General features: G+C 39.7%; 1 protein-coding gene across 2 annotated transcripts in view; it reads left to right on the top strand.

Moving 5' to 3' along the window:
• The window catches only part of LOC108271537 (metabotropic glutamate receptor 4), a 154,917-nt gene that overhangs the window by 7,828 nt on the left and 128,763 nt on the right, over positions 1-18,326 (top strand). The gene's annotated exons all lie outside the window — the stretch shown is intronic.

Below are 18,326 nucleotides of genomic sequence, written 5' to 3'. Positions count from 1 at the left end.
AACCACCTGCCTAATATTGCGTAGGTCCCCCTTGTGCTGCCAGAATGGCTCTGACCCGTCTGCTGTAGTATCTGGCATCAAGAAATTAGCAGCAGATCTTTTAAGTCCTAAAAGTTACAAGGTGAGGCCTCCATGTATCAGACTTGTTTGTCCAGCACATCTTACAGAAGCTGGATTGGATTGAGATCTGGGAAAATTGGAGGCCAAGTCAACACCTTTAACACTTTGTCATGCTCCTCAAATCATTCCTGAACAATTTTTGCAGTGTGGCAGGGCTCATTATCTTGCTGAAAGAGGCCATTACCATTAGGGAATACCATTGCCATGAAGGGGTGTACTTGGTCTGCAGCAATGTTTAGGTAGGTGGTATGTGTCAATGTAACATCCACATGAATTCCAGGAACCAAAGTTTCTCAGCAGAACATTGCCCAGAATACCACACTGCCTCTGCCGGCTTGCCTTCCTCCCATAGTGCATCCTGGTGCCATCTGTTCCCTAGGTAAGCGATGCATACACAACCGACTGTCCACATGATGTAAAAGAAAATGTGATTCATCAGACCAGGCCACCTTCGTCCATTGCTCCATGGTCCATTTCTGATGCTCACGTGCTCATTACAGGCACTATCGGGGGTGGATAGGGGTCAGCATGGGCACTCTGTCTGATCTGGGGCACACAAGTAATGCACTGTATGCTCTGATACCTTTCTATCATAGACAGCATTTTCAGCAATTAACGTTTTCAGCAATTTGTGCTACAGTAGCTCTTCTGTGTGATCAGACCAGACAGGCTAGCCTTTGCTCCCCATATGCATCAATGAGCCTTGGGCGCCTGTTACCAGTTCACTGATTGTCCTTCCTTGGACCACTTTTAGTAGATACTAACCACTGCATACTGGGTAAACCTCACAAGACCTGCCATTTTTGAGATGCTCTGACCCAATCATCTAGCCATCACAATCTGGCCCTTGTAAAAGTCACTCAGATCCTTATGCTTGCCCATTGTTCCTGCTTCCGACACATCAACTTGGAGAACTGACTGTTCACTTGCTGCCTAATATATTCCACCCCTTGAGAGGTGCCATTGTAAGGAGATAATCAATGTTATTCACTTCACCTGTTGTGAAAACCATAACCACATGTAATAGTGAAGCCGACAATGTAAAACCGTGTGTCAATCAAATCACTTTGAAAGTAAATTTTAATAGGTAATTTTACTAGAAGTTCATTTTCCGTCAGTGAATGTCTAAACAGTTTGTTTAATAAACCAGGATAAAAGAAGACATTTTTCATCTCCTCAACAGTAGTAAATTGGCAGCTTTCCTTTTAGGCATTTGCTATGGTAGTCCTTTCTTTTTAGTTACTATGAATCTGGGACACAGGGAAGTGCTTTTCATTGGGGATGCTGGAATTTTAAGCAGCGTGCATGTAGCATGCGCTATGATGTCACAACCGAATGATAATTTTTCATATATTTTTGTCAAAAAGAATTTCTTTTAGCGGAGTTTGTTAGTAAACATTTTTACATAACATTTTGTTATGTAACAAACAAAAGTGTATAATTGTGGATATGGTGAAGATTTGCATTAGGAGACACTTATTGAAGGAGTGTCATCGTTTTGTATACGTCAGTAAGTTTAATGACACAGGAATTAGTTCCTGTTATTAGTTACGTTATAGCTGCTAACAGTCATTCATGAGACAAAAAAAACCTTGATTTGACACTGCATGTCATGCTACAGAGAAACCGGAAAGTGAAAACTCCTTTGTCCTGAAAACCCAGGCTTCGCAGACACTCCGTAACATTAAATGTAACTAAGAACAGTTAAAGACTGTAGTGTGTCATTCATTAATAAAATTTTTTTTTTAATCATTAGCAAATTACTGTTGTATACATACTATCTCCAACAATCAACTCAAAAACCCAAAATGCTCAGTTTTTCTTTGTTTAGCCTATTTCTTTATTTGTTTAGGTTATCTATATATTATAATTAATATTACAGTTGCAATTTTCAGTTAGGTATCCTAAAAGTTGGTTGAGCTGCAGAACCATCAGTACCCCTACTTCCCACATCCTTGCTTTGAATCTAAAGGCAAACTCTTATTTCAATACCATTAACGCAATAAATAAGAGCTCATAAAAATAATCTCTAAAGTGATATTATCAATCAGTACTGACACTACTGAAAAATGAATCCATGCCTTTGTTATGTCACGTCTGTACTATAGAAATACAGAGGTGGTTTTGCAGCAAACTCTAAATCCACAGGCCTGATAAAGTGGTGCTGCAAAAATCTCAGAACTCTACAGAACTAAAATATCGACCCTGCTTTGGCTGCACTGACCATTGCTCAAATAAAAAGTCAATTTAAAAATTCTTTTGATCATCTTCAAGCCCTTACATAATGTTGGCTTTTATTATTTGAGAGATTTTACACTCTCAAAATCCCTCCTGCTCACATAGCTAGGGTCTTTCAAATTGAATTTGCTGTACGTGTCAAAGAAACGTCTGGATTATGCATGTAACCCTGTTCTCTGAGAAGGGAACGAGATGTGTGAGCTTCACGCTGTGGGAAGCACCCTCGTGTGTGACCCGTATCTGAAGTCTGTGTGAAATCACACCTATTTATAGGCCTGCCATGGTCAGGTGACAGGGCACTTCATGTGTGCCATGATTATAAACCACGTCATCACCCTCTATTATCTGAAGTGAAGACGCAATTCACAGGCATGCTCCAGTATGATAAAGCCACGCAACATTCTCAGGGAACAGGGTTACATGCGTAATCCAGATATTCCCTTTCAAAGGGAACACTTCATTGCGTGAGCTTCACGTTGTGGGAACGAGCATACCCACTCTGTCATACTGAGGGTATAGTCTGTTCCAAAAGGTCAGACCCCAAGCCTCACTCTAAGACACTCAAGCCCAGGGTGGAATCCATGTCCAAACTATAATATCAAAAGAATGTGTCCATTCAGACCACCCCGCACACACATCCTGTAATTGTACCCCTTTGGATAAAGCCTTTGAGGAGGCGAACCCCCTAGAGGAAAGTGTCCTTATGCCCAGAGGCATAGCGAGACTGTGTAACTCATAAGTGATAGCGATTACTTCCACTATCCAATTAGAGATGTGTCCATTCAGACCACCCCGCACACATCCTGTAATTGTACCCCTTTGGATAAAGCCTTCGAGGAGGCGATCCCCCTAGTGGAAAGTGTCCTTATGTCCAGAGGCATAGCGAGACTGTGTACCTCATAAGTAATAGCGATTGCTTCCACTTTCCAATTAGAGATGTGCTGGTTTGACACAGCATAACTTCTACTGTCGCTGCCAAAGCAGACCAGCAACTGCTTCAATTTACGCCACTGGTTGAAGCGGTGGAAGTAAGTACAGAGAGCCTTTGCTGGACACAGTAGGTGCAATTTTTCTTGTTCTGGTGTGAGGAACAGAGGAGGGCAGAAAGTCTGCAACACTACCAGCTGGGCAGCAGACGTAGGCACTTTAGGAATATAATGTGGCCTACGATATAGGAAAGCCTTGACTAATCCAGGGGCAAAGTCAAGGCAGGAAGGGGCAACAGAGAGAGCTTGTAGATTTCCTACTCGCTTCTCTGAGGTTGACTCTAAGGGCTCAAATGGGGTACCTGACAGACTTTCCAGGACCACAGAAAGTCCCTGGAAGTTATGCGTGGTCTGTAATCTCGGTTGAGAAACCAGAATCTATGAGCTGGTGCCCCTCAGGGGCCAGACACACAGTTCTGACCGAGGGTGTTAAATCAACCCTCTGACTTGAGACATTAGATCCTTGTGGACGGGTATCTTCCCAGGAGTGCCATCTAGCTGGGATATTATCTCTGAGAGAAATATTCGAGCTGGCTAATAAGGTGTTACTAGTAACAGACTTAGACGGTCTTGGCGATCTCATGCTAAAAAGCGTACAGATGTGACCTTGGCCCCAAGTGCACCATGGTGTCTAGCCCGAGTGATGTGGAAGGAGTGAGGGCAAACCACAGTGGGCAGTGTGTTGTCTCCTCAGAGGCAAATACATCCACTTCCACTTGGGCGAACCTCCACCATATGGACTCCACCACTTGTGGATGGAGCCTTTCATAACCGGCTCTCAGCCCCTTCCTCGACAGGATGTCTGCCCCCACATTCTGGTTGCCCAGAATGTACATTGCACTCACTGACAAAAACCGCCAGAGAAGAATTAGTTGCACCTGCCTGAACAGGGGGCATGAACCTAACCGTCCCTGGTAGTTGATATATGAGACCACTGCTGTGTTGTCTGTCACAATTAACACATGGTGACCTCTGAACTGAGGAAGAAAGAATTTCTAGGCAATTTATATGCCACTCTAGATGAGGGCCACTCCAGAGACAGTGAGCTGGGCGGTTGTCTAAGACCGCGCCCCAACCCTTGAGGGAGGTGTCTGTCATTACCGTCTTGCATTAAGGAGATGCCCCTAGAGTGTGACCCGAAACTGGAAACCGGAGACAACTCCAAATTCTCAGAGCATGTTGGCCTGATTACTGACACTGTGTGACACTGATTACTCTCAGGGGTTTCATCCTTGGAAGAAACCCCCAACTTTTCAGCCACCACTGAAATGGTCTCATGTGCAATATGCCCAATGGCATGATGTTGACTGCTGCTGAATAACGTTAACTGCTGCTGCATGACATTGGCTGCTGGAGACTGGGGGGGATGCCCAGACCCAGCTTTATCTTGCTCAATGTTGATAGGATTGATCTTACATGTGTTGGGGATAGATATGCCCTCATGTTTTGATGATATCATGTACTGTAGATGATGAGATTTGTTCCACAAATTGTAGATGCAGTTTTTCGCAGATTGGTGAACCACTGCCCATCTTTACTTCTGAAAGTCTCTGCATCTATAAGATACTCTTTTTTTATACCCAGTCATGTCACTGACCTGTTGCCAATTAACCTCCAGCTGTTCTCCCTCGTTCAAACTTTTTTGAGACGTGTTGCGGCCTTCAATTTCAAAATTACCTTATTTTTTCCTTAAAATGGTACATTTCCTTAGTTTAAACATTTTATATGTTTCCTATGTTCTATTGTGAATAACATATGGGTTTATGAGATTTGCTAATCATTGCATTCTGTTTTTATTTACATTTTACACAGCATCCCAACTTGTAACGCTGTAACTTGGAATTGGGGTTGTAGGATCCAATATAACCCCTAGAAAAGTTGTCCTCTGCAGTGGAGAAAGCATACTTTTCTTGGGGTTCAACCTGAGCCCCAAGCTCCTCATTTGGACGAGAACAGCATCTCGATGTTGAATTGCCAACTCCCTGAATTGTGCTAGAATTAACCAGTAGTCCAGGTAGTTTAGTACATTAAACATTTCAGAACCTATGAAGACACATTTGGCAATAGTTTCCACGCTGCCAAATGGTTTTTTAGTGATGTTAACTTTTCCACATTCTGTTGGAGGGAAAGCATCAGATTTTTATTGTCCCGTGACATCTCACTGACCAGAGAAGACTGAAAACTTGGGATGACATTGGCTGGTGGGGCCCTATAGTAATACCTGGGCTAACTGCCCTAACAACCTCACGTCCCTTGATATGTCCTTCGACAGTCCATCAGGACTGCTCCTTCATTGCCTGCCTGGCATTAATGATCATTTTTAGATCAGGTCTACTAGCAGGCTGTGACTATGGCTGCCTGGCCCCCCTGGTTTTTGTGGGGGTAGGTAGGCCACCACACTCACCTTCTGTGCCTCCCTCGCACTTGTGCTGGCCCACAAGGGGAAAGGGCCAGCACTATTCTAGGGCCAGCACTAGAAAGGACCTTGCTGAACACTGTTGTTTGCTGTTTTGCCTTGTGAAACCTGTCGGCTATGGCGTTAACGACACCACCAAACAAGCCGGAAGGTTCGACAGGGGCGTTCAGCAGGGACACCATATCCTTATCCCTTATTCCTGAGAGGTTGAGCCATAGGTGCCTCTTTGCTTGCTCGCCCGAAGAAACAAATCTGTGGCGTGGCAAAGCACCGCCACTGCCTCAGGACCAATTGCCTCCCCACTGTAGAGCTCACTCAGAAGGTCTGCTTGGTAGGCTTGCAACGCTGCCATTCTATGCAGTGACCCACAAGCGAGACCCTTTGTCACATAGGCGTTGCCAACCAGTGCCAAGGTGGCCTTACACGGCTTGGATGGCAAAGCCGGCCCCTTTAAATTCCCTGTCGTTGATGCAGAGAGGTAGCTCACAAGCGTCTCCTCCACCTTCGGCATAGCTAAATACCCATACTGGTCATTCCCCACAATGGCTGAATAATCCAACGTCATGGGTTATAAACATGGCTGGTGTACGGTTTTCCCCGTATTTCATCATGCACTTCTGGAAAAAAAGGGGAGTTTTCTGCAGAGTGAGGGAGATTTATTTTCACTGGGGACAAAGCGCTCGTCCAGCGTGCTATGAGCCACTTCCTCTTCCCCAGGCCAGTCTAAATTCAGCTTTTCTACAGCCCTAGTGATCACATCAAGTAGCTCTTTATATGCTTGAGAGCTGCTCTCCATTTTTGGTGCACTGGCACCCCCTTCTGGCTCCTCAGTGTCAGAGAGGGTGGGTTGACTCCATACCGAAAGAAGTAGTCGCAAGGTGAGCTCCAAAAACCAGAAGTGTAGAGTTGGATCCGGAGGACAGAGCAAGAGATCTGACAGCAGAGCTATCTGATTGTGAAGCGTTCACAGTGCACGCAGTCAGCCCTCTCGAGGGCTGCCACCACATGTCAGTGTGTCCGTCCACGTCCATAACACTTCCTGAACTCTCTGACTTGCAAAGGGACAGAAAAGTAAATATATATATTTAGGAGTTTTTAGGAGCACAAACAATCGACATGCGCTCTTCACTGAAGATAATAAGGCTGATGACATGGTTTACAGGCACCGTCACCTTACCACATCAGGCCTATAAATAGGTGTGATTTCACACAGACTTCAGATACAGGTCACGTGAGAGGGTGCTTCCCACAGCGTGAAGCTCACATAATGTTGAGTTCCCTTTGAAAGTGAACATTTGCACATTATAGTGGGTTGAGCTTTTGTCTCTCTTGCTTCCAGACTTTTTTCATCTTGCAGAGTCTCCTGAAATATTTAAGACTTGTTTACTCTCTGCATAATTTAAAGTTATTTATCACTTTTATTGCTTGGTGTAACTGCAGATTTGCCACACTGTGAGTTGTGGGAAAAAAGAGGTGTGACACAATGCATAAGCAGACTCACTGAAATATTTTAAAGTGTGCATTATATATTAAATTGAGCAGAAACATATAACATCATCATTTGATAATTACCATTATCAAGTAAAGTTGTTTTCTTGATGTTATTCCTAGGGTTCGATTCTATAGCCTGTAATTTATCAACACGCTGTCTCTAACCACAGTGTTTCTTACTGCTTCAGTAGGGTTTCAGAATAAACAGAGAAATTTTATATTGGAATTTTATATCACATACAGTCATTAATTTTGTTTTACTTTTTAAATACTGTTTTAAAGTGGAAGTCATTTTTCTCTAAGGTGAATACTTTAGCTAAAAGGACAAAACATATTCTAATGCTCCAAAAACTACATTTAGACTTTGTACATGGTAATATGACAAAAGGTACTTTGAGTTTCTTGTTCACTTAAAAGGCATTGTTTTCAAGACTATCAAATATCAGAGAGTGTGGCTTTTACTCTGGAACACTGCACAGAAAGTAATATGAAGTTTGTCACACATTGGCACATTATGCTATTACTAAACTGCCCCTAAAAATGTATCCTTGTACAAATGAAAGTCTTAAAATTTCAACCTGGGCTGAATAAATCTTAAGCTATTCTACTCCAACCCACAACAGCAGGAAGCCACGGCTAAGGAAAAGGCTGGCTGACATCTTAGAATGCAGTGACCGATTGCAGACTTGATGAGATTACTCTTAACCCTATTTCCAGGGGCAATAACTCAGCAGTGAAGCAATATCATGATTGATGTTACATCATATTCTCACTACAGGGGGTGGGGTGGTCTTGGGCGGATGTTATTTCACACAGCCTTACAGCAACATGCCATCTAGCTCACTCCTTCCTTTATGGCTGGCTCTGTAGGAGCTCCTGGGCCTGTTCTGTGATGTTTGCTGGACCTCTATGTCATGCCTGAGCAGAGGGAGCCACGGAATTGGATGTTGAAGCTGCAGCATTTACACACAGTTGCTCTCTCACACTTTGCATGCTCTGTAGGTGACTTAGTCAAGCACATCATGGAATGAGGTCATATTTAGAAAGATTTAGAGGATTCTACCCGATGTAAGCACCATAGAGTTCAGAGTTTCAACACTACAGAACGCTATTGAACATTGATCGGCTATACTTAGGTTTGCATTTTAGAAGCGCCTATTGATTAGAGCTGTGTATTCATTCTCCATTTAAAAACGTCCAGCTGCATATCAATTTGAATTTCATACACAGTATCAACCTGTACTGGCTCAACAACATTGGCTCTTTCATTCCTGCATGTCCTAGTTTAGTGTTTAGACTGTTTATGTATGCAGTTCTTCTGTGTATTGTGGTGAACAGTACAATTCCTTAGGCTATTACATGCATACATATAAAGACCTCATAAAAAGATATAGCATAGAGGGCAGCATTGTTTGATTAGCATTGTCTGAAAGCATTTGTGACTCTCGCGAGGACTGTGTGGGTTTTCATTCTTTGTGTTTCCCAAGGGGGATTCTATTGTTGTATTGCAGAGGAAAGTTCAACATTGAGATTCAAAAACACCATCTTACTCTGCAAAACAAAACAAAACAAAACAAAAACATTTTTTTTAAAAACAGACTCTTTCAATCTACTTAACATTGTGCATGTAAATGATTTGCTTTTGGCTGTGGCCGATGAGCACGCATGCATACAAAGCCTCTGAGCCTCCTGAAACATCAAAAAAAAGGCTTGGAGCACTTTGCCTCTTTCAGTTCTCAATCAAACTACTATGTTTATCACAAACATACAGTACATGTTCAGCAGTTCTTATTGCACCAGGTTAAAAGCAAGAATGTATAAAAGGACACAATAGAAATGATTTAAATTCTCTTTAAACAAAATTACTGATTAATTTTACAAACCTATTGATTTTTATGCTTGTGTAAGATGCAATAAACATATACGTTATATAATGTGTTATTTTCAATTTGAAATAGTTTCACTTGACTGGGGGCATCTATCAGAGTATCTGTCTACATCAGTAGATGTCTAACATAAGGTCACTGGAAGCAGTTATCATTTATATGTACAAAGTAATCTGCTAACTTAAGACATTGGCAGTGGTTCGATCACTGCATTCATAAGTGCTTTAGTAATCATTTTTCTTTCACTACACAGAATTAAGGATTTTAGAACAAGCAGTGGTGATGAATCAAGACAAGAATAATTTAAACTGATGTAATTAAAATGATATACTACATAATACAGACGGTTCCATCACTAATCTGTGAAAGAACTATTCAATACTAATCCTCCAAAACTACAAGGGGGTGGTGGAAATCCTAATTTTATCATAAACTTTATTGTTATTTTTTTTTTTTTTTTATTAATCTACATTAATCTGTCATCTGTACCTAGTAGGTATGTCTTTTTAAATCCTTACAACAAAAAACAAAACAAACAACAACAACAACAACAACAAAAAAACAACATAGCACTTTTCTCTGTCTGGTGAAATTCTTATTTTACTATACTATATTACTAAAACTATATTTTTACTACAGTGCCCTCCACTAATTTTGGCACCCTTGGTAAATATGAGCAAAGAAGGCTGTGAAAAATGGTCTTTATTGTTTAACCTTTTGATCTTTTGTTCAAATAAATCACAAAAATACTCTGCTCTCATGGATATCAAACAATTATAAACAAAACACAGGTTTATAAAAAAAAACAAAAAACCTTTGTTAAATATAGGTGTGCAACAATTATTGGCACCCCTATGAATTCATATGAAAAAACAAATTTGAAGTATATTACCATTGATATTTTGGGTGACTAGGAACAGAAAATTATTCAACCATGACTTCCTGTTTCACAGGGGTATAAATATAAGGTAACACATAGGCCAAATTCCCTTAGTCATTCATAACAATGGGTAAGACCAAGGAATATAGCTGTGATGTGTGGCAAAAGGTTGTTGAGCTTCACAAAATGGGAAGTAGCTATAAGAATATAGCAGAAGCATTTAAAATGCCCATTTCCAACATCAGGGCAATAATTATGAAGTTCCAGTCAACTGGAAATGATATGAATCAACCTGGAATTGGACGTGTGTCTATATTGTATCAACGCACTGTGAAGAGGATGGTTCGAGTGGCCAAAAAATCTCCAAGGATCACAGCTGGAGAATTACAGAAGTTAGTTGCATCTTGGGGTCAGAAAGTCTCCAAAACTACAATCCAAAGTCACCTACTTCATTAAGTTATTTGGAAGGGTTTCAAGAAAAAAGCCTCTACTCTCATCCAAAAACAAACTCAAGCATCTTCAATTTGCCAGACACTACTGGAACTTCAAGTGGGATCGTGTTCTATAGTCAGATGAAACCAAAATAGAGCTTTTTGGCAATAAACACCAGAGGTGGTTTTGCTGCACACAGAGAGGTAGCCACATGGAAAAGTACCTCATGTCCACAGTTAAATACGGTGGTGGCTCTTTAATGTTTTGTGGCTGTTTTTCTGCCAGAGGACCTGGACATTTTGTTAGAATACATGGCATCATGGACTCTATCAAATATCAACAGATATCAAATGAAAACCTGACTGCCTCTGTCAGAAAACTTAAAATGGCCCGTGGATCTTCTAGCAGGACAATGCATACATCAAATTCAACACAAAAATGGTTTACTGACCACAAAATCAAGGTCCTGCCATGACCATCCAGTCCCCTGACTTGAAACCGATAGGAAACCTGTGGGGTGAACTAGAGGAGAGTCCACCAGCGTGGACATCGAAATTTGAAAGATCTGGAGAGATTCCGTATGGAGGAATGGTCTCAGATCCCTTGCCATGTATTCTCCAACCTCATCAAGCATTCTAGGTGCAGACCCAGGGCTGTTATCTTGGCAAAAGGATATATGGCACAAAGTATTGACTGAAAGGGTGCCAATAATTGTTCCACACCTATATTTAACAAAGATATGTTTGTTTGTTTGTTTTTTTGATAAACCTGTGTTTTGTTTGCAATTGTCTGATATCCATGAGACCAGAGTATGTAAATTTTTTGTTTGAACAAAAGATCAAAAAGTTAAACAATAAAGACAAATTTTCACAGCCTTCTTTACTCATATTTACCAAGTGTGCCAATATTAGTGGAGGGCACTGTATATTAAAAACTATACTAAAACTATGTTAGTAGTTAGTTTTTTTAAATAAAATAGTGTAAGTAAAAGTAGTTAAACTATTTAATATGCAGAGTAGAGCTGATAAATTCTACATCATACACAGTCTATAGATTTAATCCATCATGTTGAATTTCTGACTTGTTGGAGCACAACTGACCTGGCTGAGACAAGTTTTGTCTATCTTGTCAAGTTTTACATGTGGAAAATGTAAATAAAAGCTAAACGACATCCAACCAACCATACAGATAAGCTGAATAACCTGATTACTGGGCTAAAGGGCTAAAATTCAGATGGCTTCACCTGAGTTCTTGAAATCCAGTAATGACTTTAATTCAATTAATATCAGACTGTGCAGTTTATATGAGTACTAAAATAAATTAATAATGGACAAAATCCATTATTACTGTGATAAGATTTTTAATGTGCATGTAAACACACACACTGGGATTCAATCTAAATCTGTTTCCAGGGAGAGGTTTGGCACTGCTCACATCTTTTTATATGCCAACATTTAGGATCAAGTTTATAACATTGCTACTGAGTTTGTGAGAGATATGAGCAAAGTGTGCTGGTGGAAATTTTTTGAAATCTAATAATGCTTACTGAGTGTGTGGGGAAAAAGCAATACCTTCAAATAAGACATATCTATGATAACCAGTCTTAAAACTCTACCACATAAAATAATGAAATCCAGGTATGGTCTGACCAGCAGGAGTTCATACCTAGTGCGATGTATTTATATATTACACTTCTAATGGCTGAGTGATTTTTTTCATGGCAGTTGAGCACTACTGTGCCTGCAGTATTTTCTTATGAACAATTTTATAAAGGCAGTTTATATAATGATATAAAGTAGTGAAGAAAACATTCAAAGAGTTTAATCTAGATCTTGTGAAGCTCAGTTTTCAAATTTGCTCTGCACATTGTAAATGACAGAAAAGCCATGTTAGATGGATGAGCTTATAGCTTACGACACATAACAATTCCTCACAGTTATTACAGCTATTAAGGACAGCATATAGACCCAGTCTTGCACATTCAGGGTTAATGATAGAGCTGTTTAAAGATTGAAAAGCCAGTAACTACTATGATACAGCCACAGGCAGTAATTTAGCTATATTGCAGCCCAGTTTGCTTGTGTTGGAATACACAATACATGCCATAAAAGCCTCAGAAAAGCCACAGTGAATCATTTGAGGATACTGTGAACAGAACACAGGCAGTGATAGAGACGGTGTGCCATTACCTACACACATAGCAGGTTTTGGTCAGTCATCTTAGCACATTATAACCACAGGCATACAGTTCATTCACAGGACAAAAGATGTTTTTTATATGAATAGTGAACAGGAGCACACTCACCAACCTGGAAGAAATTTCCACCCTGAATGACTTGCATATTAATATTTATAATCAATATACAATCTTCAGTTGCGCAAAAGATTACTTTTTTGATTAAATTCTGAGGTTACCTTTTTGATTTAAACAGCTTTCATCAACAAGCTGGTCTGTTTTTAACTTTATCCACAATACCATTTGACTGTTCGCTGATAGTGGTGCTTGTGGGAACTCATATTTACCCAAAGAGACTGTTGCAGCACCTCTTCAATCATTTAGTCTCTCCATCACTCTCACTTCCTTATCGGTATATTCTGCCTCAAACACAAACAGTTACAAGTCTTTTACTCATGCTGATGCTGTCCATGTTCAACACCATCGTGCTTGTCATCTCGTAGATCACCAATATCCGAACAGAATCTCTGTAGTAAATCAACAAACCAGCTTCATATAGCTGCATTGCATTCTGGAAATTGGAGTCCAACTTTTGCTGTCTCCACTACTTCTATGATGAATGTCTCATTAATAAGACATTGAACTGAGCTGGGAAATGATAAGTGAGAAAACTGTCTCCTAAATGGCATTCTAACTGCACTAGCAACGTCCGCAGTACAAAACATTTAACTTCTCATAGGAACAGATCAAATATAGCACTAGAATCACTAAGCACATCACAAACATTTCAATATAAACATATTTAATGTTTCAGGGTGGAGTTTTCCTTTAATAATAAGAATTAAGAAAGACTCAAACTCTGAACAGGCCAGTGTTTCCTTGTTTATAAATGTATATGATTTGTTGTGAATTTCACATTGTGAAATGTGAATGGATTATTGATTAGTTGTAGATGGCACCAATTATACTAAAGATTCATGGAGATTTCTGCAGGGTCATAACACCTCAAATGATCTTGGGCAAACCGTAGCTTTCCAGGAAGCCAAATGTGCTCCCATTGTCCCTTTGATGCTTGGTCAGCAGATTCTGCAGCTTCCAATTGTCTTCACTTCTGTGCCTTTCTGCAGGCTTTCATAAAGTCCTCTTTTTAAAATGGCAAGTGACCGAATGCTCCCTCCATCCATTTTCTCAGCCCTGCAGCAATCAGCAACTTGTCAGTACATCAGCTAGTATTATTAGTAACTCCAACCATGGGAAGAGAGGACATCAGGTGGTCCAGATAAGGGGGTTGTGGCCTGAGGGTTGATGTGAGGTGAAGCCTTGAGCCCATTCTGCCCGTGAATGAGAAGTGAGAGAATATGATGCAACCCATCCTTAGAATGTCTACTGCAGGAATGCTAGGTAGCTATAAATGTGGTTGGAGCAATAACTTTCAATATTTCATTTGCCTGTGGAGCTGTAATGACATACTGTGGAATAATTTAGACCCAGATGGTGCTCATAGTTGGTACAGTTAAGAAGCTTTCTTTGTTATTAAATGTTGTTTCTGGTTAAATAGTGGCGTATCTCCTTTTATTTTTTAAATCCACACGGCCCTATACTCTACACTGTAGTTCATAATCACCGTATGACTCTTGCTGGTCTATGTTAGGACAGTCCTATAAGCTGAAGCAGTTAGTGTATAAGTGTCCTGGCAGCCCAGCCTTCGAAAAGAAAAAGTCTTCTCTCTCATCTTCGTGCCATTCCCTTGACAAGAAGATGAGGTTCAAAGTTATACCGCTCACCATGCTGCTGAACTCTGGGCTTCCTCTGCATTGTGCTGCTGATCTCTGGGGCCTTACTCAATACTAGGCATCACAGGGTTTAGGAGATCAAAACAAGGATTAAAGTAGCTGGCAGGCCTTGCTGCCAGAGTGGAAGAGATATTGGCACATTGGGACTTTGTTTCTGCAATAAGGCGATTGTCATGTAAACAAGGTGGAGATGGATGCAAGTGCAGTTGAAAGCTTTAATGAGAGGCAGGCAGACAAATCCAAAACATGAGGCACACTCGATATCCAAAACAGGTGAGGGTCAGGTGATTTATAAACAACATAAACTAGGCTAGGCAAGGAGCAAAATGAGAAACAAGGAACAGGATCGAAAAACATGAAACGCAGACAAAGACTGCAGGCTTGGTAAGGCTCTGGTGGCTAAACAGAATACTTTGCACGGAACAAAGACACATGAGGGGTTTAAATACACAGATTCATCAGAGGAGGTAATAGGGAGCAGATGAGAATGATTAGGACACAACCAGTCATATGGCATGGATGGAGACAGGATATAAACCAAAACAAACACACGTGAAACAGTAAACACAGTCAATGTCAAAATCATGTTGCCGCGCTTTGGACCGCTGAGTGCGCTGCTTGCTCCGGTGCTCGGGAAAATCTCTGACAGCAATGATTAAATTTTACTGAATCCCTGTTTTCATCAAAATTGCAGGATGGAACCGATGTAATGGATGTATGATAATTATGTTGGCTAAGGCAACTGTAACCGAGACTGGAGCATAGAGATCACTAGCAGGGCCAAGACGGGTTCCAACTTTCTGAATCCAGAGAGCACATTTGAAAGCAGAGCTGTCTGTTGTTGTTCCTTCTGAATTTGGTGACCATGTAAACAGACACTATTCTTATGATAGCAGCAGTTTGTTTACACACAGAGGTCTTCATGGCTGGCTTTGACTGTCCAATTCAATAATGCTGTTAGCTGTCCATAATCCCCCCTATAAAACCCTCTATAAAATCAATCAAAACATAAAAAGACAGCATGAACATATTTGCCACTACTCTCATGTTGATTCTCATATACAAAATTCATTCCATTGTTGTCATTGAAAAAAAAATAATCATGACAATTTTAGATTATATGACTGAACTGAGATTCTGGGAGTATGCCTGTTATACTGGAAAACATCTCTATAAGTCCACTTCTTGGCGACCTCAAAATTCTCACATTTCAACTAAATGCCTCACACAGGATTAATGTATCGGCTAACATCAGGAGAAAAATGATCAATTACAATATTTTATTTTATACCTGTAATGTATTATTACCTGTTTTATACCTGTAAGAATAATATTAGAATTTAGGAAATAAATGTTTAACATATTCCTATAATGCAAATGGTTGCTCTGTTATTATCAGATAAAGTTGGATTTTCTACCAGTATGTTTGGCAGACTTGTTAACAACCAAACTGGCATGGACGTTCACTATATAATGCTAATAATAAAAATGTGATGACTAGTATTCCATGACTGAGTTATTAATGAATGTTTTAACCAGAACCCTAAATCTTAAAATTGGGTGAAATTAATATATTTAGGCCACAGGATAATATATTTAGGCCATGACTTAAAATGCTAAAGCCAAAACTAATTACCTTGTATCCATGAATTGTGTGACTTGAGACCACGATTTAATATGGTGTGGAACAACACCATCTACTTTGCCTCCAGTTAATTGTTTGGTAGGAAAAAGTCTGAAAAAATCCATTTGCTTTGAGAATTTGCTTAAGGTGTCACGGGCTTATGTAGTATCCATGATGCAATAGCAGAGACTCCAGTAAATATTTGTATCTATCCTAGACTGATGTAAAATGCATTATCATAAATAATCTCTATAGTTTCCTATGGCCACAGTGGTCTAAAGTCAAGGGCTTTCTCTGTCTCACTCATTTTAAAATTAAACAGATTTCAAGAAATTTAAATATTAAGCTACTTTGCTATCATTTCCTATGTTCTTTCAGAAATTGTCAATCTTAAAACATTTTGCTCAGTAAACAAGCCACATTGGCAAACCCTTTAGCTTGATAGTCATAGAACATTTTGGTATTTCAGGGACAGAATGCTTATCATGGCATATCATCTAAGTACTTATATAGTAAGTAGTATATAGTATAAAATAGTAATTGTAATGTACCTGACTCAGGGAAGGTGTTAGGATCTGTGTGTTGGAGAATTAACAATATTATCTTGAATGGATGCGACAGTAATACTCATAACCTAAATATTATAAGGTTCTATCTCCCATTCATTCTTAACCCAGATAGAACCTTATAATACAGAGATCACAAAATGTTAATGCTCTGTTGTATGTAAATGTCTGAACCATAGATAATTCAAAACAGCTGCAGTGTTTTTAGTTTTTGCTGTACGTTTTGTTGTATCAAACAAGTAAAGTGAAAGAAAGAAGCTTTCCACATAAGCATATAAAGAATCTGTAGTGGAGATCTGCAAGTTCAAGTGAAGTACATGACATGATTATATTCAACAACTTGAAATGACTACAGCACTTCATCCATATTCTTTGTAAATGTTGGTGCAGCATTTCACCCATGCTCCATTTCTGCTAAGCCTTCATCAAATGCTGAAAATCCAGCCATTCATACTATTACCATGACAACCTGAGACCAGACACAGGCGTTGTGATCCTCTACCCTACAACATATAGGCAAACCCTGCAATTTTGACACCATGATGCTAAAGCAGCTCACATATGATTAATTATCCATTCAACACACAATGCAACATATAAGAAAGTCTGACAATGTATAATGTATCTAATGGCATATCAGGTATGGAATGCTAATGTAATGGCTTCATCCTGAATGCAATGATTGTTATGATATATGGTTAACAGATGGTAAAGTGGGCATTCCACCCTGTGTAGGAAAATTAAAATTTCATGGAAAATAAGTCTCTATCTTTACAGTAGAGAAAGCTTGTGAAATTCTTAGCTGGGAAGCACGTGGCAGATTCATCTTCACACTAAGACATTTCCACTGAGGCTGACACTCAAGACGTTAAATTAGACCAAATGGTACACCAATTGAGTGGTGTGGGTTTTCCGGGGAAATAAACTCCAGAAGGGCTTCTGAAGTTATTTTAATTAGTAGCTGATTAAGTGGGAAATTGTGACATCTAATAGAAAAATAATGAGACAATAATCAGTGTGCATAAGGTGAAAGATTGTAGGAGACCTCACTGAGTAGGGTGATGAGAGAAATGGACGCTGTGTCTGAGATTGCTCCATCACTCACTAGTTCACCGTTAACTATACAGAATGTTCTCTATAGAGCACTATAAAGGGCAGCAGGAAGAATGAATAGAAAGGATAAAGAAGTATGTGCTCAGGAAACACATCATTGTGACCTACATTTATATAGACAATCTGAATGTTACAAATTACAGAGCAAACTGAAACCACCAAACAAGGAATTTTCTGTATTAAAACCACAAAAATTTTGGTCATTATACAAGTTGTCTGCTTAGGTATCCATACTTATAAGTACAATTTACAGTAAAAGAAATTGCTATGCATTGTGGCAGTGGGCAAGTAGTGTGTGTCAGTTGTGCAGTCGATTTACAATGCACTATGGGTATAATATATTGAGCTATTCAGGGAGTATACTTTGTCCCCTGGGAATTCTCACGACACTACAAAATGGCTGCACACCTAATAGTGTACTAAATAACGAATAGAATGTAGCTACAGGAAGAGAGAGACAGAGAGCGTGGCATGGAAAAAGAGAGATGAAAAGTGAGTTCGTTTACAAGTAATATTCAGACAAAATATTTCAATCAAACAAAATGTTTCAAAGACAGATTGCTATGCTGTGGAATATATAGTACATTCCAGATATCCAATATTTA

Source organism: Ictalurus punctatus, chromosome 11 (genome assembly GCF_001660625.3).
Source record: "Ictalurus punctatus breed USDA103 chromosome 11, Coco_2.0, whole genome shotgun sequence".
In the NCBI taxonomy this organism is placed as follows: domain Eukaryota; kingdom Metazoa; phylum Chordata; class Actinopteri; order Siluriformes; family Ictaluridae; genus Ictalurus; species Ictalurus punctatus.
The sequence above is the reverse complement of the archived record's forward strand: the minus strand, read 5'-3'. Positions and strand labels throughout refer to the sequence as shown.